The 26482-nt window shown below is 47.1% G+C and overlaps 1 protein-coding gene across 9 annotated transcripts in view; it reads right to left on the bottom strand.

The window, feature by feature from the left end:
- CHD7 (chromodomain helicase DNA binding protein 7) overlaps positions 1–8485 on the bottom strand; it is a 131496-nt gene extending 123011 nt beyond the window's left edge. For 5 of the 9 annotated variants that reach the window (XM_077185905.1, XM_077185932.1, XM_077185934.1 and 2 more), the window contains exons 1-2: positions 7661–8100; positions 5464–5567 (exon numbers count right to left, since the gene is read on the bottom strand). The gene's annotated coding sequence lies outside the window, so the exon portion shown is untranslated. Of the gene's footprint in view, positions 1–5463; positions 5568–6575; positions 6766–7660; positions 8101–8381 lie in introns of those variants that run through there. The other 4 variants (XM_077185910.1, XM_077185916.1, XM_077185907.1 and 1 more) reach the window with 4 other exon arrangements.
- Between the last annotated feature and the right edge of the window lie 17997 nt (positions 8486–26482).

Raw genomic sequence — 26482 nt, 5'->3', positions numbered from 1 at the left:
CTTCAGATAGGCTCTCCTGTCCAGGAACAGGTAAGGTTTTGAAAACAATTGTTATACCCTGAACAGCTAATTAAGATGCATCCTTGAAATTTACCAGAATCTCGCTGTCATGCACTTTTATCTCGGCCTTATCAGAATTATTTTTGAACATCTGTTAGCCTCATCATTACTCTCCTTCTCTCAATCCTCCTTTTATTGAGCATTACAAACCAGGTCAGTTGTATTGCCTTTCTGGCTGTTAATCTTCAACTTGAAGAAGTACTAAACTGCCTTTCTCTACAGTACAGGCTGACACGTGCTTTCCTGCAAGACCTTTTACCAAGTAGCATTTCAGCTTTGGATTTCAATCTCAACAGCTACATTGATGGATCCTCTTTGAAGCAAAGAATATTTTCTCATAACTTGTCATCAACTCAGACTTCCCACTTACTAGCTCGTCCAAGTTAATACCAAAGACTTGAACCAAGTTTTTCAGTTTCTATTATGTAAGAGCTTGTTTCACATTTCTCCCAGAACAGCACTACCTACCTCAATGCTTTCTGTGATGAAGACTTTCTCCATGTTTTGTCCTATTACTGATGTCTAAACGTCTAAAATTCCAGCTTTCAGCTCAGCTTTAGTCTTCACCTGAATTCTCTCACAAAGAATGACCAGTATTCCTTCTCACACAGTGACTACCCACTTAACAAATCCTGTTTACCCTGTAAATAAATCCATAGGCTTCCTATTTTAAGATCGAGGACAAAAGTGCCTTTATTAAAGTCTTCCTTGGCCTTGCTCCATGTTCTGATCTGCTTTACCACTGGTCACATAGTTCCTGGTCTCCAAAGCTCTCCTATTTCTTTCAGAAATATCACAATCCCATCAGGAGCTCCTCCCCACACCCCAGACTTCTCTGCTTGGCAAAGGACAGCCCACAATGGCTATGTCCATCTCAAAACTGTCATGGGACTAGACCCTCCCCACTCACAGCTACACAGTGCACAGAGCAAGAGAAACCACTACAGCTCTATCTATCCGCTACTAAAAGATGGGGGGATGTCACTTTCATGAAAACAAAACTTGAAACAAGAGGATTTTCCTCTTCAGAGGGTCATGAAGAACCTTTGGGAAGCTGCCAGCACACTGCAGCAGCCCCCTGCTCTGGCTGTCTGCCCCTTGCCATGACAGCATCCAGGGGCTAACATGAGACTTCATCGAGCTTTGGTGCAGCCAGCCAGCCCTCCCCACACCAGCTTAGGCAGCCTCCATGGTTTTGGTAGAAAGCAGCATTATTAGGAGCTGAAATGCATGTTTATTTTGCCACATATCCTCATTATCTAGGATTGGCAAGAAAACACAACTCCATTAAGCAAACAGAAAGCAGTATGAATCGGAAAAAAGATTAAAAACCCAACAGGAAAGGAACTTGAAGAGGAACAAAATCTATGGGAAAGCTGGGGGGAGGGGAGTAGAAAGGGCAGGAAGGAGAAAAGAAAGTTTTGTTTTCAGAGCAGGACTGCCTCTGCTGCACAGAAGGAATCCTACTTTGTACATCTGATGTACACCTCCGCAAAATGTTTTAAGTGACACTTGCTTTGTAGATAGAGATCAAAATAAACTGTGGGGAGGTCAATTTCTTTCAAAATCACCAAGAAATGTTAAAGCCAGCTACCTGTTGAAGTTCTAGCAGTAAGCAGAAAGCTCAGCTGAACAGCTTAAAAAGTGGCTCAAGGACATTAAAATAAAGTGCTTGCAAAACTATCCAGCACTGGATTTGCCATATGCCAGCTACTCCCAGGCAGGTAAGCTGCTGCACTGCTCTCCCCAAACACAAGCTCCTATTTAAATGAAACCTGAACAGAATAACCTCTAGGATCAGGACCATATAAATGAAATTTTATTTTCCCCTCAGAACCATTAGGAAGAGGGCAGACATTTTGGCTGCAATGACTTTTTCCAGACAATTGATTCCCAAAGTTATTTATTCCCCACCATTCCCCTCAAGGCCCTCTCGTCACAGCAATTGTCTATGTCAGAGGAAGGTTGGACTCAGCTCCCATGAAAGCCAAGCAAAACCACACCCAAAATAGCTATATAGGTCACTACAGAGCAAAGGGAGCCCTACATCATGCCAGCAAGGGCTTCTGGTTAGTTCCCACATGCCAATAAGCTTTCAAAGTCATGTGTTACAATGTTCTACTAAAACAGTAGCTTATATGGTAATGAGCACTCTTTTATTGAATCCTAACTTTTAAAAGAAAATGCTTAAATTAAGTTGTACCCCTCCTTTTTCTTTTCTTTTTTTAAGGAGAATGCAGGTGTCTGCACATTTAGCATAAGGGCAGCAAAACAACCAGCGTGCTTAGAAACAGCTACAGAACAGCACCCAGAGAAGAACCCAAGTGGCAGCAAAAGACCCTTGGTTTTGGCTTGGCTTCTTCTAGGTGCATGTTTACATCTCAGAAAAGTCACAATGTTGGAAGCTAAGAGCTAATCAGCTTTTATATACTTAAGAATACCCTTAAGAGCTTTGTTGTCATATTTGGGCTCTTGGAATGTGTCCTTTAGGTCATAATCTCCTTTTTATTTTTTGCATCATGCCTTCCAACCTCATTTTCCAAGACAGATTTTAGTGCACAACTACAACGTAGCATTTCCATGACTGCTGATCTTGGGTAAGATGTGAATCACTGAAAGTTAGTCAAGATTGTGCAGGCAGAAAGAAAACAGGAGGAAATCTTCCATCAGGTTTCAGTATCTCATCAGAACCCTAATAAAAACATGGGATGTTTCTGCATATTGTACCTCACTCCTTCCTCTGGAAGAGTTCTAAAAATTAAATCATAGTTGGAGTTTCCCTTTGCCTTTTTATCACTACTGCAATATAGACAGCATTTAAAACTTTCTTGTATTAAAATCCAGTAGTATTTGTGCTGACAAGCTATTCATGGATATATAAATGATGAGAAATGATGGAGTTAATGTCTGTCTTAATGGTGAAGCTAAATGGTGGAGCTAAATTAATACAGTAACTTTTCTGTTGGAAAAGTGAAGGCTAAAGCCTCACCTACACACAAAAGAGTCATTTGTCAGAAAGACAGTTTAATTATTTACTAAAATTTGCAGTTTTCTCTTGTATACAGGGAACATTAAAGTAACATAAAAGTATCACCCGTGTTACTTATGGGCATCAGTTAACCAGCTCATAAATCTGAGCAGTTAGTGATTTGCTCACAGCACACAAATACATAAGGGTTTGGAAGTGAGGATTTAAGGGAACTGGGGGAAGGAAGACATTCAGACACACACACCACTTGTCTCACAGTTGCCTGTACCCTTGGTAGCCACACACTTTTCTTTGAATTACGTCAGATTCACAAGAGCAAATACCGACCAGCACATCCTAAAGGCTTTCCATCTGAAACCTAATGTAAAAATGAGTGGGAAATAAGGGATAGAGGTAAGGCACAGGATTCAAGGAGACACCTGCATTTATTTCCACCCTCCTTCTTTCTGGTCACTTTCTTCCACCTCTTCCTTCCCACCTTAGCAACCTCTACCTATCACACCGTACGCTACTAACAAAACCAAACCCCATGGCAAAACGCAGCCTCACTGCCACACTTCAGCAGCTCTGAGAAAACCTGAGAAGCCTCTATTACTCAGGCCTTTCCAGCTTGACAGAAAATCATGTCTGGGTTGCCTTTGTTTAGGATTTGCTGTATCCTCACACTGCAGGTTCTCCTGCCTGCAGAGCCGCCGTCTGCGGGGCACAGACCTGGCACGGAGCGTCCCTGTGTGCTGGGGCAGGGCAGGCCCACTGAGCACAACACCACCCACCCATGCCAAGCCCAGACTCAGCAGCACTTCCTTCTTCAGTACCTGCTTGCAGCTTTGCCATCAGCCTGACCCACCTGGACTCGCCAACAACTCGTTTTACGTCTTATAAAAGTCCTAATATTATTTGAGTGTTAATGGCAAATACTGCAAACATTCATCAGAAGCTTTTCAGTTCAAAACAGCAAATAACTCACATGGGAAAGAAACTACCCTCAGGTTAACTGACCCCTCTACATGGACAGGGAAACCTTTACAGTGCTCCTCTGACACAAATCTTCAGGCTTCTGCATTAACCAAACCCAAAAGGAACTGGTCACAACTGAAATCTCCCATTTCAGAGTTTTGATTGCAATAGAAAGTGTTCCACTAAACCTCATTTTTACTGACATTGTTACAGTGCAAAACCCCTAGAAATTTTTATTTTCCTAAGAGGACTGTGTGATCCTTGTCTGTGATCGAAACTTTCCTTCATTACTGAAGAGGTGATAAAATAATTTTGGGTTGCAAATATGAGGCTTTTTCCCCGTTTAAATAACCTAACCATGATTTACAAGCAATAACAGAAATGTCATCACATTGTTAAATATTTAGTAATATATTTGGTCAAATATGATTATCCAATTAGTATCAGTGAATTAGTAATTCAGTTACACTTGCAATCACAAGCGTTTAATACTCTTCTAAGAGCCTGTGCAATGGCTTTAATAATGATCTTTATAAAGTTTATAAAACAGCTCAAAAGAGACTGAAAATAAGCAGTTCAGGTTAACAGAAAGACAGGACAAGATGCGTGAATCTGTGGCATCCACCAATACTTTAGTAGGGGAAATTTTGTTTTGTGAAACTGTTTCAAACTTCACATTATGTCTAAGACCAAAAATAATTACTTTTTCCAAGCAGCTGTGGTTTTAACCTAGAGGAAAATAGTACACTATCATAAGGATCTCTGCAAAACCCTGAGCACATTTACAACACCAAACAAGAAGAAACAAGCCATACTCCCCACTTTTGGTAGCTGGAGATAGGAAAATATACAGAATGTAATTGTTCTGATCACCTGTTACAAACCTCAGAAAGAAATAGTTAATTTTCCCCCAAACTGCATCTTATTTTAGAAGTGATTGCTAGAATTTTTCTGCTGGTGCTATAAATGCAGACCTCTTCAAAGGAGCTCTCTCTAACTGTCACCTCACCGTTAAGTTTGTAAGCAACCCGGACATCTAAAACATGGTCTATGCTGAGCAATGTGGGGTTTTTATTATTATTTTTATTTTGTTAATAACAAAAAAAAGTATTGGAAACTTTCATGGTGGAAACTAGAGAGCTTGGAAGTTCCTCTCTTAGCAGCACCCAGCAATGGAGAGGAAAGTGTTCTGCATACGTGCCCCAAGCATCCAGCTACATTTAGCTTTCAGCCTTTTTATTATCATTGTCAATGAATGGGCCCCAGTCAAATTAAAGCTGCCATTTTAGGTTAAAGACTGGAGAGCCTCTGTTGTGCAACAGCGAGACAAAAACACTCCAAGCGACAGATGCAGCACTCTCATTGGAAAATGATAGATTTCAACTTTTATAAAAAAAAAAAAAAGAATAATAATTACGGATCATGCTTTTTAATATGAATTATATATTGATACTCACACATTACCGCAAACTAACGGGATTTATAATTGGGAAAAATCAGCTACCCATGCTGCTAAGGTCATAGTCATTAAGATTTTTTTGCCGTCGTTAGAATGGATGATCTGTGAGGAAATGAACAGAAACATTTTTTGTTCAACTTGCTTGTTTGTACCTCCGCTAGTCCCGTATAACACAAGAAAAGAAAAAAAGGAAAAGGGAAAAAAAAAAAAAAAAAGGCTAACACATTCTCCCGAAAGCCATCTTCCAGGATAAACACTGCCCGCGATCTGCTTTGATGAGAGTAAAAATCGAGACGAACATCGACGCAGAAACAAACTTATCGCACCGAGGTTATTCTGATATTCCCCAAGCCAAACATCCGCGGAAGCCCAAGTGGCACGGGAAATTTAAAAAAAAAAAAAATTAAAAAAAAAAAAAACAAAACAAAACAAGAGGCTTCTCGCAAATGAAAAAAATCGCCCTTTTCTGTAGTGGGGAGGCACGCTCGGCCCCTTCCCAAACGAAAACAAAGGCAGAAAGTGGGTAAGTGCGGGAGAGTTGCGCGGCGCCGCGCGGCCCCGCAGCGGACAGGGAGCTCCCGGGCATCCATCGCTACTTTCCTTTTGTCCATTGTCTGTTTAAAAAACAACTACTTTAAACCCGGGCGTGAGCGGGCTGTCGGGGGGAGCCGGGGAAACCGGCTCCATTTCCAGCCCGTGCCCACGGCCACCCCCTTTCCCAGCACCCCGACCCGCCCCCCCCGGACACCCACCCGCGGAGACCGGCCCGGCAGCGCGGGGCGCGCCCGGAGGGGCTCCCCCGGCGTGGGAGCGCGTCCCCTGATTTAGCGCTACCGGGATAAATGAAGGCAACGTAATGATGGCTGCTCATTGCCTGCAGCGCCTTCTCCCTGAGACTCACTAACAACCCTGCCCCCCTCCCCCCGCCACCGCTCTCTCTCACACACCCGCGCACACGCACAGGCGCTGCCCGCTCCCCGCCGCCCCGCACGCAGCGCCCGCCGCCGGCCCCGCTCCGCTCCCCACCGCGCCCCGCGCACCGAGCGCGGCCGGCCCCCCCTCGCTGCGCGCCCTGACCGCTTTGGCCTCAAACCACCTTTTTCCGCTCACCCTCAAAATGGCCCGGAACGGGGTGGGGGAAAGCGCGACGAGGGGAGCGCCCCGGCCCCGACCCCATGTGCGCGGCGGCGGCGGCAGCGCCTCCCGCCCGCCCCGGCTCCGCGCCGGCGGAGCGAAGGTACTCGGCGGGGTGAAACCCCTATTATGCGGCGTCCGCCGGCACCGCTCCGGCTGCCTCGGGTAGCGTTCTCCCTTCCCTTCCCGTCCCCTCCCTCTTTCCCCCGCTCCCCTTTCTTCTCCGGCCGCCGGGGAGCGCCGGCCGCCCCCTGCCCCCTCCCGGTGCCGCCGGGGCAGGACGATCCCCCCGCCGCGCGCACCGGCGGCCGGAGCGGCACCTCGTGCTCCCGCCTCCCTCCTCCTTCTCCTCCCTCCCCGCCCGCCTTCCTGCCGCCCGCCGCCACCCACCGCCCGGCCTCCGCTGGGGGTGCCCCCGCTGCGGCCCGGGCCCCGGCCCCGGCGACCCATGTGCCTGCGCGGAGCGGGGCGGTGCCGGGCCGAGCCGGGCCGGGCCGTGCACGGCAGGGAAGCGCCCTCACTTTGTTAGCGCTTGTTGTGCCGACGCGGCCGCCGGGAGCCGTCAGCGTGGTCAGCGGGGGAAGCGCTCCCGCGGCCATCCCGGCCGGCGCTGGGCCCCGCCGCCCCCGCCGCGCAGTTTCGCTCAACTTTTCCCGGATTTTTAGTCACCCTCCAAACTTGCGGAGAGGAGCGCAGGGGGAAGAAGAAGGGAAGGGGAAGGGGCGCCGGCGCTCTGGCTCCCCGGTGCCCTCCCCTCCCCCGAGGCGAGGCAGGCGGCCGACCGGCCGGCCGCAGCACAACAAAAAGCCATTTACACCCGGGGAAGTGCCCCGCTGAGACACCCCCCTCAACACACACACCCCCCCGCCCCGCCTCGCCCGGAGCCGCGGCAAGGCTCAGCATCCCCCACCCCCCCGGACCGCCGCCGGCAGCGAGCACCCCCGCGCCGCTCCGCTCCGCCGGGGACAGAGACCTGCCGCGGGTCCCCTGCTCCATGGCCGGCGCCCGCCTCCCTCCCTCCCTCCGCCCGTCCGCGCCCAGTGAGGTGCGGGGTCACTCACCGGGCCGGTGCGTGGCCGTCGGGGACCGGTGTCCCCCGCTCGCTCCCTCGCTGCCCTCCGCCGAAGGGCCGGGGAGGAGGAGGGGACACGCTCCGGAGTTGGTGCCGTCGGCCGGGGGGGGCGAGGCGGGGTGCGGGTCTCGCACACAACACACACGCACACAACACACACGCACGGAGTTGCTCGCTCGCACCGGGGCTGGGCTAAGAGGGGAGGAGGGGGATCCCTGACCGGGGCGGGCAGGCGAAGGAGGGGTGGAAGGGAGGGGAGGGAGAGGAAGGGTCAGCGCGGGTCTCGGGTAGTTTCGGGGTCTCCGCCGGCTCCGCTTCGCTCCTTTGTGTAATTTCACTCGATTCAAGTTTAATCCGATAGTTCCCGAGCGAGCGAGCGCGCCCGCCGGAGCCGAGCCGAGCGCGACACCAGCCAGCCAGGCGGCTGCCGCCCCCTGCGCCCGCCCGCCCCCGCCGCCTCCCTCCCTCCCCTCCTTCCTCCCTCCCTCCGCCGCCACAAGGCGCGCCCCCGACACCGCCCCCTCCCCGGGGGCGAGCGCCGCCGCGCGCCCCGCCCCCGCGACGTCACCGCCCCGCCCGGCATAATTTATGCAACGAGGAGAGAAGGGGGGAAAAGGGAAAAGGAAAAAAAAAAAAAAAAAAAAGAGCAGGGAAAAAAAAAAATAGGACCCCCCCGCGCCCCGGGCGGGGGAAGGGCGGGGGTCACTAACCTGCCTGCTGCCCGCGGCCCGCCAGCGCCCCGCCGGGGCTCCGGCCGCCCGCCCGCCCGCCGGCCGAGGGTGCGCTGCTGCCGCGGGGCACGGCGGGGCACGGCGTCTTCCGTGCGCTCCCCCGCCGCTCCGCTCCGCTCCGCCCCGCCGCACTGACCGGGCCGAGGGGGGGCCCGCTCCGCACCGCTCCGCACCTCGGGGGCAGCGCCGCGCCCGCCCGCCCGCCCTGGCGCGTCCCGTCCCGGGAAACTCCCGGTGAAGCCCGGGGGGTGTGTTGTGTGTGAGGTGTCACTGTGCTACTGCCGCTCTTCAAACTTCCCAACCGCGGCGGCGAAACGAAACCGAGAGGCGTCCCGGGAGGCTGCCCGGCCCCCCGCCGCCCGCCCTGGCCTCTGCCTGTGCCCCCGGACGGGCAGCGGGCACCGCACCCCCGCCCGCCTCTCTCATCCCGGCCACCGAGGCGGGGCGGGGCGGGGCGCGGGCAGGATCGCCCGAGACCGCGGTTTAGGGTGGACTTTGTCCCGAGCGGGTCGGGCTTTCAAAGGGAAGCGGCCATTAAGCGCTGCCCGCCCGCCCGCGGCAGCGCCCCTGTCCCGGCGGGGCCGCGCTCCCCCGGCACCGCACCGGCTCCGGCTCTGCCGCTGCCGAGTTTGTCAGCGGTGCGTTCGAATTCGTGATACAAAGCGAAACAAACTCATTCCGTAAGTAAATTAGACAAATCCCACCCAAAAGTGATTACCAGTAGCGCGCTTAGCGGTCCTCCCCGCACTGCTCTGGAAACTAAATAAGCGTCTTAAAAGTATAAAGAGATTAAAGCGTAAACCCAGTGCAAAGATACTCGGCGTTACAGGAATTTTCAGCGAGTCATTTGACGAGATAACTTTTTACCATCATTGTTAGTGGCAGGTTGGAGAAGGAAAAACAGTCATGTGCTCCTGAGCAGGGACACCCTCCCCCTCCATCTCCTGCCGCTCCTTTTAGGGGGCTGTTCACTGCACCCACCCTCGTATCTTTTCCGTGGGAAAGAGAGAAGGCGTCCTGTCCTCACAGGATCTCACACAGCTTTTCCTCTGCGCTCTTTTAAACACACAGTTTAGCTGGGAGTAAGCTGGGAGCTGGATCCAGGCAACGTGCATGTCAAAAGCTTCTCGGGTTGTTGGCTCCTTCAGTCCAGGTGTCCATGTTGATTCCACAGCCATGAGGGCCACTACAGCTGCAAAAATATTTCAGGCTTCTCCAGAGGAAGTATGACACTCTTCCACATTGTGTCATTCATGTCTGGCCTACTCAGTCTCTCTTGGGTTTAGGGGAAGGCACCTTTTGGGAGAAGGGGAGGTTAGCAGTTTGAGAGGCATCACCATCTTCCATGCAGCTGGGCCCGTGCAATCACCCCTAAAGGGGCCAGCAGCTGGGGTGGTGTTGCTCTCCCAGGTTTTCAGCTGAAAAATGCAGTAAAAAGCTGATAGCACGTGATGGTGCAGTAGAATACACTCCCTGTTCTTCGCCAAGGTCTTCTGTGAAGTTAAAAATAGCAAGTGGAAATAGTATTTAAAAACAAAACACTTTGAAGCAGCACATGCCCCAAGTATACCTTCACTGAATTTGCCCAGTTTACCATCGTTCTATTTTTATTTGCACTTCTGTACCCTTTGAAAAAACAAACAACAAAACAACAAACCTACACAGAGGTATTTTCGCAAGTTACTAAATGTAATCAGTTTCAGCTTTCTCTTGCAGTATGTTGACAGACCAGAGAGAAAACAGCCTAGAAACATTTACCCCAAGTCTGTTTTCATTTAAATGCATCATTTAAGTGTGCCCTAAGTCTGACAGCCAAGCACCCTGGTGTAGCGTAAGCCTGCCTGGAACTCCCCTTGCTTTCAAAGATTTAAGTTCTCCAAGATTTAGGGGTGCGAGAAACTCATTCTGAGACCAACTGCCAGCAGCCTCAGTGCTCCCTCTAGAACTTGTTTCAGTTTCTTGTTGAGCAGAAATCAGAGCGAGAAGCTGCCGAGCATGAAAAGTGCTCAAAGCATATCGCGGTGCCAGGGTGAGCCAACCAAAGAAATGCTGCACTTCTTTAAAAAAAGAAATATATTAGCATGGCAGAAGCAGTGAGGGGGGCATGGATAGGTACTCGGTTAAGTGTTTGTTCCACTGGAAAAAAAAAAATGCCCCAGTCTCAACTGTGTCTTGTAGAAGGCACAGAACCAGCTCCTGAGGTGCCATAAATCATCCTCAGGCCGTGGCCTATGGAATCAGCTGGCTTACTATGCGGGTCATAAAAATGTGCAGGGAGTCTCCCAACGCTTTCCAACATCAGAAGAAACAGAATCTGCAAATAGCACTTTCACAGAAGGGGGAGAATTACAGCCATTCTTTAACTCCTCAATAACAGGAAATAGAGAGTAAGGAAAAGTGCTGCAGTGGTTTCACCACTCCAGGGTGGGACACCGTCACGGTGTGGCACAAGTTCACACACATGCACACTCACTGGTAGTGCCAGACGTGGACAAAATACATCACTGTGCAGCTGCTACACAGGAAAGGTTTTTGAAACCTTAACTTGTGCTTCAGCCAGTCCCCAAAGAGAAAGCTGTAACTCCACGAGTTACCAACAAGGCAGCTTCACAGGAGAGTGAGGAAACAGCAACGTGGCATCCTCATGATTAACCTTATTGGTAACAGCTTATTAAAATACTCAAGAGATGACAGGGATGAAAATTCACTTGTAGCCAGCCACCCAACCCTTTGTGTGCTGTTGGGAAGAAGTAATCCATCTGATGTAGGCAGCCATTTGGCTCACAGATTAGAAAGAATTTGCATTAATGGCTGAGAATTTCAACAGCAGTTGCAGAGCAAGGGTATGTGTACCAACAAAACCCCAGCGAATTGCTACACTTTACCTAACCAGGTAAACTCTCAAGTTTGTGGGGATAGTTTGTACCAAGCTGAGCAAGTCACTGTGTATGACAGCCAGAGCTGTGCAGAGATAAGTTAATGTACTCTGTAAGAAGTACAGCACTGAGATTGCTGGGTGGCATTTAAAGCTCTTTTAAAATATCAGAATTACAAAATGCAAATGATTTAGCATCACATGAAAATACAAAGGCAGGTAACTTATTCAGTAGACTTTGAAGAACCAGCATCTGTTTTAACAGCCACGTACAGCAAAATGTGATCTTAAGATCTAGACATTGTCACTTCTGCAGGTAGCAGATGACACCTCACAAAGTCTGAGTCCCCAGACAGGCTGTGCACAGGGAGGCCTTCAGGCTACAAGGGCCAAGCAGTCTGTGCCTTGTTCCTGACAACCCAGTCCAGGTACTGAGCTTGTTTGAGAGCTGCTGAGGGCTGTGCAGAGAGCTCAGAGCAGCCCACCCCGCTGGAGAGCAGCTCTGCTAAGCACATCTGGTTCCTCACCTGCTCAGCACTGTGAAGGTCCAAGCCATGCATCAGATCCGACAGAAAGTACTTGTGCTGCTGCCATGCCCTCCAGGTGTCCTCCTCTAAAAAGCTTTTTTGCTTTGGTGAAGGAAGTTGCAGCTCCCGAGGAAATTCTGTACAGATGTACCCCAAACTCAAAAACTTCTCCTCTCACAGGCTTGCTTTTACTTTTATTCATGCAAGGAGAGATGTGAAACCATACAGTGAGCCCAGGCTTGTGCTTGGAGTAACTGCCTTCAGAGCACTTCAGGCTCAGCATTCAGGATGCCATTTCAGAGCCTCAGACCTCATGTTTTGTCCCATGGTTGCTGGGAAGTGGCTCCAAAGTCACACAGCCATGACACATACTCATGTTTTATTAATCTTTGAACACTGTTTCAGTCAAATAAAGTCAAATGGTTTCTTTTTCTTTCACAAGTGAAAGTTTTACTCAAAGTTTCTCAAAATGTATAGAGCAATGGAAGCACACAAGACAGAGTGTGTAGTGGCCAACAGAGCACAGGTGATAGTGATATGCCATAAGCTGAAGGAAAAAAATATATTTTTTCAGGAGAAATCGTTCACTAACTCATAGCATGCTGAAATACCAGGAGCATGGGGATTTTGGCAAGTACCAGGAAGCAACAGACTCGTATCTGAAAGAACAACTTTAACGACTTCAGCTGAAGAGCTAAAAGTGCTGGAAATATAAGTGCTACAAGGAGCCACCCTGTGGCACCAGCAAGCTAAGGGAACAGAGGGCATACCAGGGTAGACACTTGTGTGGGTTGGTCGGGTTTTTTTTTTTGAAACTCAAGCCAGCCATAGTGACAAAAGCTGGAACTGGCCCAAACAGCCACTTCTGTGGCAGGGAAGTCTTTAACTGAGCAAATGAACCAGAAAAGCAGAGGGGCAGCGAGCTCCAGCAGCTCTTGCCCACATGCCACTCACCTGTCAGGCCTCTCAGGGGCAGAGCTCTCTGAGGGGCATCAGCATTCCCTGATGCCTCATCCTTGGGAATCCAGCAACAAGAGGGAAATACTACTCCCAAAATTTATTCTTTTATGTGGAAGTGTTTTGATGCAGCAGTATCTCTCACATAATAACATATAGCTCTCTCAAGGCTAACTTAAGGACTAACCAAAGACTTTAGGGGGGAATAGGTGAAAAGTCTGTCTGACACAGCACACTGTGACACGTCACTGTGGGTGGTGTGGGTGCACACACAGCTGTGGGCAGCTGTCCCCAGCCTGTCTGCACTGTCCCACTCAATCTCTCCAAAATGCTGCCCGGCTACTGCCACTTATCTATGATGATCTGGACAGCTGGAAGGCAGCACCCAGCCAAGTGCCAGCGGCACAGAGGTGACAAACAACTTGCTGTCCCTCCCAAACAGACTCATCCTTTAGTTTGCTGGCATATGAGGCAGGATCATTTTGCTTCTGTCTAAATTATGATTTAACAGACCAGTGCATGACTGCTCACCTCAGGCTCCTGGTTCCCACTACCACTTGAGACAAGACCAGGCCACTTCTTCAATCAGGAACAGTAGTGAGTTCTTATAAAAACAGAGCAAAGCCACAGAACTGACCTACTCCTCATCATCCCTGCTGGTGAGGACGTTTGCTCTTGGACCGTGACATGAGCTGACAGCTTCACGGTCGGTTTTGTTCTCACCGTGCAGGAGCAGCGTTAAGGACTCCCATTCCCATCTTTGACGGCTCAGCAGAAAGTGCCTCTTCTTACATGGAGACCACAGCTATCACAGCACTGGCAATTCCTGACCTTTGTCCTTAATAAATGGAAGGCATCATATCTAAGAACGAAGTCACACCCTCGCCAGAAGTATCAGCTGAAATAAAAACACTGCAACTCATCTGCTTAGCAGCACGGGCTGCCACCAGCATCACTTCCTCCTGAAAGACAAAGTTCAGTGCGCGGGCTCCACCCTGACTCAGAGCCGCCCGTAAAATTGGATCTGACTCGCTGAGAGGTCACGTCTCCTCCTGTGAACAGGACTTTCCACAGCAGCAATATTTCACTGGAACTTCCCAACACACAGGCAGGGAGGGAGGGAGGGAGGGAGGGAGGAAACGCTGCCGCAGTCACAGAGTTCACCTGCACTGACTTCCACATTTCCATTTGTCTGTCCTGACAGACAGATTTTTCAGAGCAGGTACTGAATAACTTGTTCCTTCTGTGGACTGGGGAGCAAGAGTGATTTCTCACCATTATTTCCTGGCTTTGCATATGCAAGGAGCACCTAGGTGTGACATCCTCGGATGTAACTACGGATGTTGTCATTGCTTGTTTTGAAATGGGAAGCAATGTAAAACCTATGCCCAAACACACCCAATATCCTTGAAAAATATTTACAAACTATCCTTGAAAAATGCTTATAAACTATTTTTCCTACTTATGTTCATTGAGAAAAAGATGCATTTAAAAATGTTCAATTTTATAACTTGTTAATAACTTTTAAAAAACTTTTTTCTATGTGTTTGTTTTTCTAAATGCTTCATAAAACTGCAAGTCTACAACAATTAGAAAATCTATTTACTTATATAGTTAAGTTAAATGTGGTTTCTTTCTGATTCTTCTTCTATTCTGAAAGAGGATCAACTAATAGGATGATACTGTTTTCTCATTAAACTCAGGTCCACTCCCCTCCCCACTTGGTAAACTTATAGGAAGGGGGCTGAGAGGGATCTGAAGAGACCATCTGGTCCCCCCAGGCTGCACAAAGATAGCATAAAGTAACCCCAGACAATCCCCAACAGATGTTTGTCTAACCTGTTCTTAGAAACCCTCCACAGAGCAGAGACCTGAACTTCCTAGGTAGCCTGTTCTGGTATTTCACTAACATTCAAAAACAATTGATCAAACCTCTTCTAACCTTTTACGCATTGGAAAATTTATCTGATTCCCTCTAAAAGTTATTTTTAAGACTCAATATCCTTCCTTTTTTCACCACTTCCTTTTGTATTATACATCTCTTATTTGCTTTCTCTCCCTGTTCTGTACTTTATTTTTCAGCACCATGATACCAAGGACATTGTGGCAGTTGGGAACTCACTGGCACTCAGTGGAGTCATCTTTACATTGCTCTTGATGACTTACATATGCCACCTATTGATAAATCCTAAGAGAGCATTTTGCAGGAGCTGCATCATCCACTGCAATTTTGTTAGTGGTGCTCTACAAACTCCCTATAACCATCTACCCTGACTTCTCCATGAAATTGATGATTTATTTTTCCTATATGAAGTTAATTTTGATTTCTGTACTGATCATCTACCGTGGTCACTGTCCTCCTAGCTTGGTGCAATGGAGACATTTCACAAACATACTCTGTATTACACCAGTTCAGTTTATTCTTTGTCTTTTTGTACACTGGCTTTATTGTGGGACTATCCTGGCGCCTTGCAGCAGAGTAATTTGTGACATCTCTCCTGTCTCTTTCCTTCTCTGTCTTGTCCTTTCTCTCTCTAGAATGGCATGCATGGAAAATTTGGTTTCAGAAGGATATAGGGACATAAATAAAGTCACTGTATGCTTATATAGGGGAAAAAAGTATAATAAACTGCTGCTTCTGCTATTTCAGACCCAGTTCTGAGAGATCAGTCTCGTACTTGGTGAAGTTGATAAAACAGTCTCACACATAGTTAAGTATAAAGTTTATGGAAAGGTTTTTTTGTTACAGAGTAGCAAAGGTGCCAGCTGTGGTCTTCATTGCACTGACACAAAACAGTTTAAGGGATGAAAATTTAAATATGAATCAATACTTAGTTATGGAAACAGCACAATTTGGAGGAAAAGGAGAATGCACTCACACTTATTATTAATTATTGTGGGCATAGGGACATTCAGAAAGTGTGAGATATATTCAGCCAAGTGTGTAAGGACTTAAACTTGCCTGTACGATCTTCACAGTTCCTCACAGTCCAGGCAAACATGTATCCTTTGTGGAGCACTTCACTGCAAGAAAGGAAACAACTGATTGGCTACACAGAGTTTGATCACAGAACCAATGAATAGATTGTGTCAGAAGGGACCTCTAAGAGCTACCCTGCAGTGTCCAGGGACATCTTCAACTCAATCAGGTTGCTCAGTGCCCAGTCCAACCTGACCTTGAATGTTTCCAGGGATGGGGCATCGACCACCTCTGGGCAACCTCTGCCAGTTCTTCACCACCTTCACTGTAAAAAAAAAAAAACCAAACCTTCTAATCAGTGAAGTATTTAATAGAATACACCATTAATTGCACCTTTAAAGAAAAGGTACTCTGGCAATACCAACTCACAAGTAAAGGAGTACCTCACTTCATAGGAGACCTGCAAGATCTGATTCCACAGGTGCTGCATACTCATTACTCACGCTGACATGATTTGAAAGCAGAGGTGTTCTCTGATGTGCCAAACATGAAGAAATAAAGCTGGAGCTACAAGTCAGTGTTAAAAGCACCATTCTGCACATTTTCTGTTTCTGTTTTGCATAAATATCTAAAATTTGTTCTATCCTTCAAGAGGAACACCTTGGCTCTGCAGCACTGAGGGAACTCCCCTGAAAGCCGGCCAGAAACTCACCTCTCCTGTGCACAGGTTTGTTTATACTTTGGGTATGACAGGCAACTTACACAATCATTGTATTTGCTGGTACACTCTGATGAACAGAACAGAACCTTGTTTCAGTTAATGCAGGAAGATCTTGTGTCTTCATCTGGTGGTGGCTGAGAAGGGAGGGGTTTGAGGCACATCTGTGATGCCACAGGTCCCACTCCAGAGGCTGCCCACTTTGGCAGTGCTGCACAGAAGAGCACAGCTCAGCAGCAATGGGCCAATTGTTTTCTCTCTTAAAAAACACAAGTCAGAACACGCCGAATATTCTGCACTGGGTGCACAGATTGTATCACGGCTTCCAAGGCAGCAGGTTTTTACGTGGAGCTTGTCTATAACTTAACAGAAAAGCTGTAAAGTAGTTGCTAAAGGATAAAGATAACAGATGCAGTGCTGGCATGAACATTCATCTTTGGTGCAGCAGGTTACTAACATGACTTTTGAGTCAGAACACTGCACATGCTCTCAGGCTTTTTTATTTAATAAGTAACATACCACACACCTTGTCCACCTTGCAGTCTGTTGGGAAATAAGAAACGTTGACATAGTAGCTTAAAAATCCCAAATGTGATGGCAGTCATGTTGATGCCAACTTCTTGGAAACCAAGTTTCACGATGCATAAAAGCTGCTTGCTTTCTTCAGAGGTAGGCTTAGCTTTTTTGAGTTGCATTTGCTGTTGTACAACCACCAGAAGTTGACACAATACATTGCATACAACAAAACTCCCCAGAACATTAACAAATCAACGTAAGTGAAGGCAGACACTCTTAATATCTTAATATCTCACTCTTAATATAGGGAGTACAACTCTCTTAGTTTTGTACCTCAGTCTGAATGGCAGGCAGTTCTCAAGGCTTGGATGAAAGGGAATTGCAGCAGGATGAAGGGAGGAGCAGGAAAAGGCCCACTTCCACCTGGAGTTGCTTTTTATAAGCCTCCCTGCTACTAAACAGGCAACCCCAGTGCTTACAATGAGTGTCCCATGGGAACCTTGCTGACAAAGGCCCAAATACACAGTTTATTCTTGATCCAGAAAAAAACCAAAAGGAGAGCCTTCAGAGAAATAAGGAGAAGGATCATCAGTTCAATATGCTGGAAAGACTTTTCTTTGTCACTACCGTCCACAGAGGTTTAAGGATAGCAAGACACAGATTCCCAAATAGAAGGAGCAACAGCAGTCATTGTAATAAAAGGATCAGTGTACCCAGGCCTTGGATTTTTTCAAGCAGAAAATATCATTAGAAGTTCTCCAGTGCCAAAGAGAGCAGCACATTGAACACTCTGCTGTCTTGGGTCTTCCGTGCATGTTTATACAAAAGCACAACGGTATTGGAAGGGTTATCATCAAAGCCAGTAAGTCCTTCAACCCTCCTACCAATCCCTAGAAACAATCTTCTGAACAACAGAGATACCACCACACATGCACACACACAATTAAAAAAATTATAGGCAATGCATGTTTTTAAACCCTCCCTGTTCTTTTCCCCTGGCCTAAATGCCATAAAATCCCAGTAGCTTAAACTGCTCTGAGAATTTTAAACCTCTCATTCACCACAAATGGTAAGTTTCATTACACATTTTTCACCCCCTTTAAAAATGAGAACCCAGATCAGGCTTTCAGCAGAAGTGAGACTATTGCTTTACCATGATTAGATATAAGCAAGGAGGCAGTGCTGGGGCCTAAGGCTGTCAGCATTCGTTCTGTACACAGCGCTTTACTGGGCACCTCTCAGCTCCAGCACACATGGTAGTTTTTGCAAGATCATGGCCTTGTTTTAGTATAACACAATCAAGATAATTTTTACAAGGTCAGAAAGTTGGAATAAGAGGAAACAAAATCCAGGCCAGTTGTGTCTGGAATCAATTAGGCTTATGTGCTTTTCAGATGCTGCTTGTCTCTATATTAAATAGTATTTCAATGTATACTTTCTATTAGAATGTACATAAAGCACGCATTGCATAAAATATGTTTCTCCATCTAGTTAAACCCACCTAAACTGGGATGTCAAAAAGGAAGAGGCTTTCTTCTGTGAGTGTTGAAATTCTTCTTTTGGCATTTACAGTTTAGTTATCTGCCTCCCCAGTGAGGAAATGCTCAGAAGGGCCAAATGTCCAGGCGTGTCTGTGGTGTACTCTTACCTGCCCAAAAAGCAAATTAAAACTGAAGCTTTCAATCAGGTGAATACCAGCTATGCCCACTGACAACTTTTAAGCCTTTTGTTGAGTTGTAAGATTTAGAGGAAAAAAAACCCAAATTGTTTTGCCTTTGCACAATAAAATTTGCTGTCTAATTATCACATTCAGTACTGAATCGTCCACAGGAGATTTCAGTTAAGGAAAAGTTGACTTTATAAGGAATTTCCATTTTCTCTACATGAAGCCAGTCTAACTTATACTAAAATGAAAGCCAGTGTCTGTACAGAAGGAATGCACAGGGGCACACAATCCAGAGAGATTTGTGCTGCATTTGCAAGTAAAACAGGTGACAGGAAAAATATTGATTTGTTGCTCATGTTGTGAAAAAAATTTACAGACATAAAAATTCTATTGTCAAACCACTTAAAGATCAAAATATTTACTTTCATTGCTTTTTTTTTCTCACCTTCATTTTGCTAAGTACGAAAATAAAGTGAAAGAATTTGTTCTTCCTCCACTCCAGTAACTTCTCAACGTAAAAGTTGGAATTATTTTGGATAGCATTATAAATAATAATATGCAGTGAAAGAAGTTAAACCCATCAGTTTTCCTATTATTTTTCTAAGCAGAACAGTTATGTGCTGTGTTTACAGTTATTAGCCGGGCTCGGAGCCGGCTCGGTACCACAACACGCGGTTCATCACCGCTCCAGCTGGAGCTGGGTCAGAGGAAGAACTCGGGGACGGGCTCCAGGCAGATCCTGCCGGGTCAGGGAGGCGCGGCAGGCCGGGTTGCCCTTGGAGTGACACAGAAACCCATTGCCTGGTCGCAGGGAATGATTTTCCTCCTGCAGTCACCCCTCCCACGCTTCCGTGCAGTCGCACAATGGTGCGGCTCCACACGCGGGCAGCGAGGGGAGGACGCGGCCGCCTGCAAGGGCGTAGGTCGAGCAGGCAAGCGCATCCCGGAGGGAAGCCCCGGGAGGGCTAAAGGAGCGGCCTGGCTTCCGCACGGCCATTGTTCTTTCCGGGAACGGGACGCCGCGTATCCCGCGTCCCTGTCCGCCGGGCGGGGCGGGCTCCCGGCGCCTTTGCGCGCTCCCGCTCCGGGAGGGCTTCGCTCCTTTGAAAGGTCCCGCTGCTTTGCGGCTCTGACCCCCGGGCCACGGCGGGGCAGGAGCACCGTGCCCCCTCCCTCCCGAGGGGCTCCGCTCACCCCGCCCCTCCCGCCGCCGTTCCGTGTCCCCGGGGACTCGCAGGGAGCCCCGGGACACCGCCTCAGGATCGCGGCCGGGATGGGGAGGGGTCCAGAGGCGCGCTCCCCTCGCAGGGCTGCCTCGCAGGGAAGAACAAGCCGGGCGCCTCCCGTGGCGATGGGGGGAGCCCCGCAGGGATGGCGGGACCGACCCCGCCACCGCCGCCCTCTATCTGCGCCCCCTCCCCCAGCGGGTCGGAGTTGCCGTGGTGACGGATCAACACCATCCCCCGGGACAGGGCTCCGCGGGAGCCACGGGCAGGGCGCGCTCCGCTCCCGCCTCCCATGGGGAACCCCGTCCCGCCCCCTCCCGCGGCGGCAGCGCGGCCGCCCCCGCGCAGCGACGTCAGCTCGGAGCGGCTTTGCTGCCCCGGCGGCGCCCGCCCGCCGCCATCGGTCACCGCCAGCGGTCACCGCCCGGGCACCCGCACCGGGGCCGTGCGCCCAGACCCGTCGGGGCCGCGCTCCGTGGGGACCGCCGTGTGCGGCGCCCGCCGCCACCTCCGCGCCCCCCGTGCAGGCAAAGCTGCACCCGTTTAAGCTAAGCCCCCTGTAGACGTATTTATTTCGGTTTAATAGGTGTTTATGGTATGTGAGCCCGGACCTGTTCCTAATCAATCCGAGCTTAATCAAAATAACGCAGATTTATACCGGCCCCGGTGCCAACCGAGCAGGTGCTACCTCGCACCTGTGGCTAAGCCGGCGGTGGGGCGGCCGGGGAGCGACAGCCCCCTGTGCCCGGGGCAGCTGGGCCGGCGGGAGGGCGATGGCTCTGCCCGGCCAGCGCTGCTTTGCCCTCCCTCTCTCCCTTCCCGGACCGACCGACAGCGGCCGAGATGGTCAGAGCCAAAGCCTGCGAAGCTCAACAGCCGTCCCCGGCAGGACGGAGAAAGAGGAAGTTACGGCACAGGGATGTCGGGGTAGGCTTTTCTCATTTTCTGTCCTGGCTCACGCTAGGAGCACACGGTCGTGGTAACAAGCCGCAGCGCTGGGAGGAGGAATTACCTCATGGAACTGCAAGCACTTTCCAAGTAAAGGTGGAGTCTGGAGCAAACAGGAGATCCAACTGATAGTGGTTGATAAGCCTAGGGAGTATCGCATTGCTGCTTTGCTTACCTCAGAGACGCCTCAGTCCTTGTGGAGCAGGAAGAGGAGACTCCAACACTCTGGCTCCCAGCACCCAGATAATGAGCCGTCTCCTCCTTCCTGCAGCAAGCAAGCCGATGTTTTGGCTCACAAAGCGGCAGTTTCAGTAGAGGCTTCTCCTCTGATGGATCCTCTTTTCAACTGGTTGAGCAACAACCCCACAACTTAAGAATTTCAGAGCTCATTGAAGGAAAGCTGCTTTTCAACTTGCATAGCAATTGAACTAAACTGGAAAGCCAGGAGAAAATGAAGTTACACACACCTTCAAAACAAAGCCCAAACCAAACAAAACCCCACCATTCCGATGGTGCTTGGCCAAAAAAATTACTAACAGGGAACTGCATTTTTCTTCTGTGATCCTACTGAAGCCTTCTACTACTGATGGATGATCCAGGAGCTGGGATTTAGCAGTTAAATAGGTGGGTCCGTGACCAACTATGTCTCTAAATTTACACAGTGACATTGTTAAAAGCAATCATCACTTCATCCAAAGTAGATGAAAGTGTTTTAACAGTGATAGTTAAAACAGGTCTTCCAGAAGAATAGGGAACTGTAAGTATGCTACTCTTTCTTGAATCATTTCCTTTAAACAGACACCCAAAACTCCGAGAAAAAAAAAAAAAAAGGCAGGAGAAGTAACAAAAAGGAAGAGAAGTAAACTGGAAAGAAAATAGAATTGGACTTGGATAGAAACCCAGGGAAAAGCCAAAGCACTCAATTTATGATGCACAGTGGTCAGTCCTGCACACGAGGACGCCTCTTTCTCTGGAGTTATGTGGCTTTTTAGAAAAACTTCCCAGGCAGAATTACAAAATTGCACATGAGTTCACAAACTTAATTTCTGCTTCATAGCAGTAACTATGGGAGATGCCACAAGTGCTTTTGTTTCTGTGCAGGAATGTTTTACTTCTGAGATGAAAGCTGAACAACACTGGGTAAGGAGGAGCAGCAGAGCCCATCCACTGATTTTTGTGCACCACTGATGGCTGACAGACCTTCATCAGTGACCAGTTGGCTTAGGTCAGTCAGTCACCTTTTGCTTAGAAGCGGCTGAATTGACTCTCAAGGGCACCAGACACAGGAATTCTTTTGTGTTCTGATATTCTCTGTCTTAAGTACTTTAGACATGACACTAACCAGCAACCCAAGGTCTAGTCCTCCTCATAAATTAAAATGGATTTAAAAAGCCCATAAGGACAATCTGTTTCTAACTACATTCAAGACAAAGCTTTGCTGCATTTGTATACAACAATCACAGAGAGGTGTTGTACATTGATTCAGGGTTTTCTTTGAGCCAACAGCCAACAAGTAAATTTGCCCATCTCCTCTGCTGCTGTCTCTGTATCCACCCCTCCTCCTAAAAACCACTCATTCACACATGTCCTACAAATTCTGGACACTGCCTCAGCTCCAGTCTCAGTGCTGTTAAATGTGCACCTCTCAACAATGTCCATATTTACAAGCTCCTCCCTCACAGCTGGTCCAGTCCTTGTGTAGCAGCACTGGCCCAGGTGTGGGTGTCAGCGCTCAGGTGCTGGGCAATGCCTCAATCTGACAGCCTTCCCTGCCTCATCTGGACAGACAGCAAGCAAGCCCATGGACTCCTGTCTTCCCAAGTATCCTTGCTATTTAACTGGTTTTTAAGTCACATTCTTTCAGACATTTCCTGCGTCTGAAAATGTTTTCCCATGCCATAATCAGAACATGCAGTGTTTACTTGACTGCTTTAACCCAGACAATGTTAAATTGACAACTGTTACCATAGTACATTGATCTCTTTTGAACTGTCCTCACACTATAAGATTTTCCTCCTTCCTAGTATTTTATGCCTAAACTAGGAAAAGTAATGGGACTGGGCTTCACTTAAGAAAGGCTAATTAGATCCTGCTGTAATTTACAGCAAATGTACCATAGACCCAACCATCAACAAGAGTCTGCCCAATATAAACATTTATATCTCTGACTCTTTAATGAAGGAATTCTAAAAATCATAACTATGCTGGGGGGAGGGGGTGGGGAGAAACTCTAACAAACATACTGATGCATAGATTCATCTACATTCATGCTGCCATGGACAATTTTACAAGAACTGTAATTTGGGAGAATACAAGTGGATGTGCAGACTTCTAAATAAACTTTGAAGTAGGCTTTTCCTATACCTTATTTCACCTGTATGTCACAGAGCCATGGGATGTTGCAGTTAAATCCCATGTCTAAATATCAGATGTGTTCCAGTTTATATGTCCAGTCAAATGCCTATCATCACAACAGAGATTTGCAACCAAACACAAGTTTTTAGAATTTATTTTTAACTGAACAGTATATCTGATGGCACAGAATAGCCATTTCTTTATTCAGCACTCTTGTAACAGTGTGCTTTTTCAGGGTGGGGTATAACTGACTGTGGAGCACACTGGGTTTGCCTTCTCCACCTTGGATTGCCTGCGGTAAGATTGCTACAGCAACAATCTCTTTCCTCAAGCCAATGCTAAAGCAGCAACACTTTCCCCCCCTCCTCCAGCTGCTAAGCAAAGAATAAACTTTTAGCTTTGCCCCTCCTTTATTGGAAGGGGAATAGGGTAATATGCTGTAATTGGTTTTCCATGTTTGCCAAGAGTCTGTTTCCTCTTATCATCCACAATATTTAACATAAGTCTTGTAATAGTTCCAAAAATAATAAAATCTGTCCCAAGAATAAAAATGATAGATCCACAACATGCTGCTTTTTTTGTCATGGTCTTGGTTTCGTAACATTCTGTTAGTAGTTTTTATTGCCTAATGTTGTGGTTTCTTTCATACGCGGCAGACCCAGTAAAGACATTTCATCAGCTACTTACACAGCAGCAGCCTGGATTATTTACAAATGGAGATTTCAGTAGTGTATTACAATAAATCACCACTGCATACTGTTAAAGTTACATTGCAGCAATGTGGCAGGAGAGAACCCAGAGATTCTAGGGGGAGGAACATTAACTATACACAAATCATACATATGATCTCAGCAAACAAATTTATTAAGATATCCAAATAAAACCTGTTAGTCTTCCTCTGTCTCCCCTATCTCCTCCCATGCAATAGTGGAAGAGGACTAGGCAAATTACATCCCCCCACACATGCAAACCAGTACACACAGTAGGTGTAACAAGTAACAGAGCCTGTGCAATACTTCCTTCATGATTTTATATCATGCAGCCAGATAGCACACATATCCCTCTCTCCTTCTGCCCCACCCTTCCACCCCTAAAACAAATGCCCCATACTGGGCAAATTCCTGTAAGTGTGGGAGTTACGGATGTAGAGCAAGTAAAGACAGAGAGCAGCATTTTCCTCACAGGATTTAGTGTGAACAAAACAATATGAAAACAGAAAAGACATAAAGGAGATAATATACAGGAGAAACTTGATTTAGAACAAAAAAAACCTCCCAAACCAAACAAATCAACCAAAAAACCCAAGATGAAAGTTGTAGGACACTCAGTAGTATCAAAAGAGCCTTCTGTTAAATCACTACCTCAGGTCTAAGCATTTACAAAAGCAAGACCCTGCTGGTAACAACTAAGAGAAAAATACAGGCACATTGGGGTACCCTCTTTAAGAAAGATCACTTTAAAAAAATTCCTGCAATGCTCACAATTGTCTTCTGATATTTCTAAGTTACTTTAATATACTTTTTTTAAAATTCCAATTCAGTTTATCTGTATTTTTGAGCCTGAAAAGAAGTTTCAATTTCTTCCCAAGAACAGATTTTGTGCTCTAGCACAGTCACAGGTAAACTCTTCAGGCAGAAAAAACTTGCCCCGCTTAAATGTGCATCATTTAGTGTGTGCCCCTCTAACCCAAACACCATATAAATGTTGCAGCTAAAGGCTCTTCAAAGTCCACCACAAGAAACTAAGTGTCACAATAGGTGTAACACAGCAGAAAGGATACAACTCTGGAGCACAGGATGGAGCTCTCACTGCTTGCAGGGGCTCCAGACACTTGCTGCTTTAGCTTATCAGCAAGTGTTTTGGCAGTTGTTTTACCTTAACTCACTGCTGAGTCTGATCTGCACAAGAGTAAGTCAGAATGAAGCCAAGAGAGACACAAAGGGTTAAGATTGAGGGGGAGTTGTTAATCTTTCTTCAATGATTGCCAAAATTCCTGGAGCATTTCATTTTTAGTAGAAATGGGAGAGACAAGTTTATAGTCATGCTTGGAGGGCTTATCACCCCAATCTCTTTTTTTTTATTATTTTTTTAAATTTTAAATTGACTATTCTTTCTACCATATTCTAAACTGTGATTAAGGGAAAAATTGCATCTTGGTGTGATTTCTTTGGTATCAACAGTTTCACATTACATGTAACAGGTGTACAAGTTGCTGGGAAACAATTACATGTTTTGGTTCTTTGGTTGTGAAAATGTAACCAACAAAAGCAGCTGGAATTCAACATGGAATCTCAGCAAGTTTTCAGTCGCTCATGTACAAGTAAAGCTGAAACCTGTGAAAGAATCATGTTTAAGCAAATGTTTTAGAAGTAAACCCTCCTGATAAGTTCTGTGCTATAAAATTTTCAAATTCTAATTGGATACAATAGCATCAGCACTTCTCAAAAAGAATCCCTACAAAAATACAGAGATTTCTGTAGCAACAAAAGGTTTACGTGTGCATAAAGTTTGTGACAAAAAGCCAGCCAGAATGCATGGAAATTTGTTTTGTTCTAGCTACTCTTTGAAAGTACCACGGTCTTAACGTAATGTACAGTCTAAGACTGGCATGTGAGCCAGGACAAACCAGCAGGATCAGCAATTGATTGCAGACATGACTTCAGTAAGCCACAGCATATTCCCCCTGCCCCTCTCACCCCCAAAAAGCAGCACTGGTGTTTCTTTACTATAGTAGCCCTGGATTCCTGGGCAATTCTATACCTCTTCCATGTTTTCAGAAAATGAGACTGTCAGAAGCTTTCAGTTTTTCAAATCATCACCGCTCAAACAGCATGAACTTCCGCTCTTCTCAGGGCAGGGTACAAATCTCCCCCCCACTCCCTTAATGGACAGTTTTTACAGCTAACTTTATAACTTTATTCCCCTTTGTAATGAAGCTCAGGCTGCTATGTAAGAGCACATTTTTCTCTCATCTCAAACAACTGAATTCTACAACATTGCCAAGTGAAAAAAACTTCAAGTAGTTAATCCAAGCTAACAGTCTTGTTCATTCACTCCTTCTTGTAAACAGCTAGTTAGGACATGCCAATTTTCCTGTGTCATCCATGCAGTTCAGTCCTATGGTTTTACTGTCATGCAACGCAATTTTCAAACTTCAACTGAAACTGTAAGTGTGCTCTATAAATGCAAACTCTGTATAATAAACAGGTAACAGTTCAAAGTATGTAAATGGAGTAACCTCTTAATAATTTAAAAGCTGAAAATAATTATATTACATTGCTGAAAATGTTACTAAGTGTGTAAAAGAGAAGGGAGTCAGCAAATAACATAAATCCATACTGGTTCCCCTTTCCCCAAGATACCAACAAAAGG

The sequence above is a fragment of the Agelaius phoeniceus genome, chromosome 1 (genome assembly GCF_051311805.1).
Source record: "Agelaius phoeniceus isolate bAgePho1 chromosome 1, bAgePho1.hap1, whole genome shotgun sequence".
In the NCBI taxonomy this organism is placed as follows: domain Eukaryota; kingdom Metazoa; phylum Chordata; class Aves; order Passeriformes; family Icteridae; genus Agelaius; species Agelaius phoeniceus.
The sequence above is the reverse complement of the archived record's forward strand: the minus strand, read 5'-3'. Positions and strand labels throughout refer to the sequence as shown.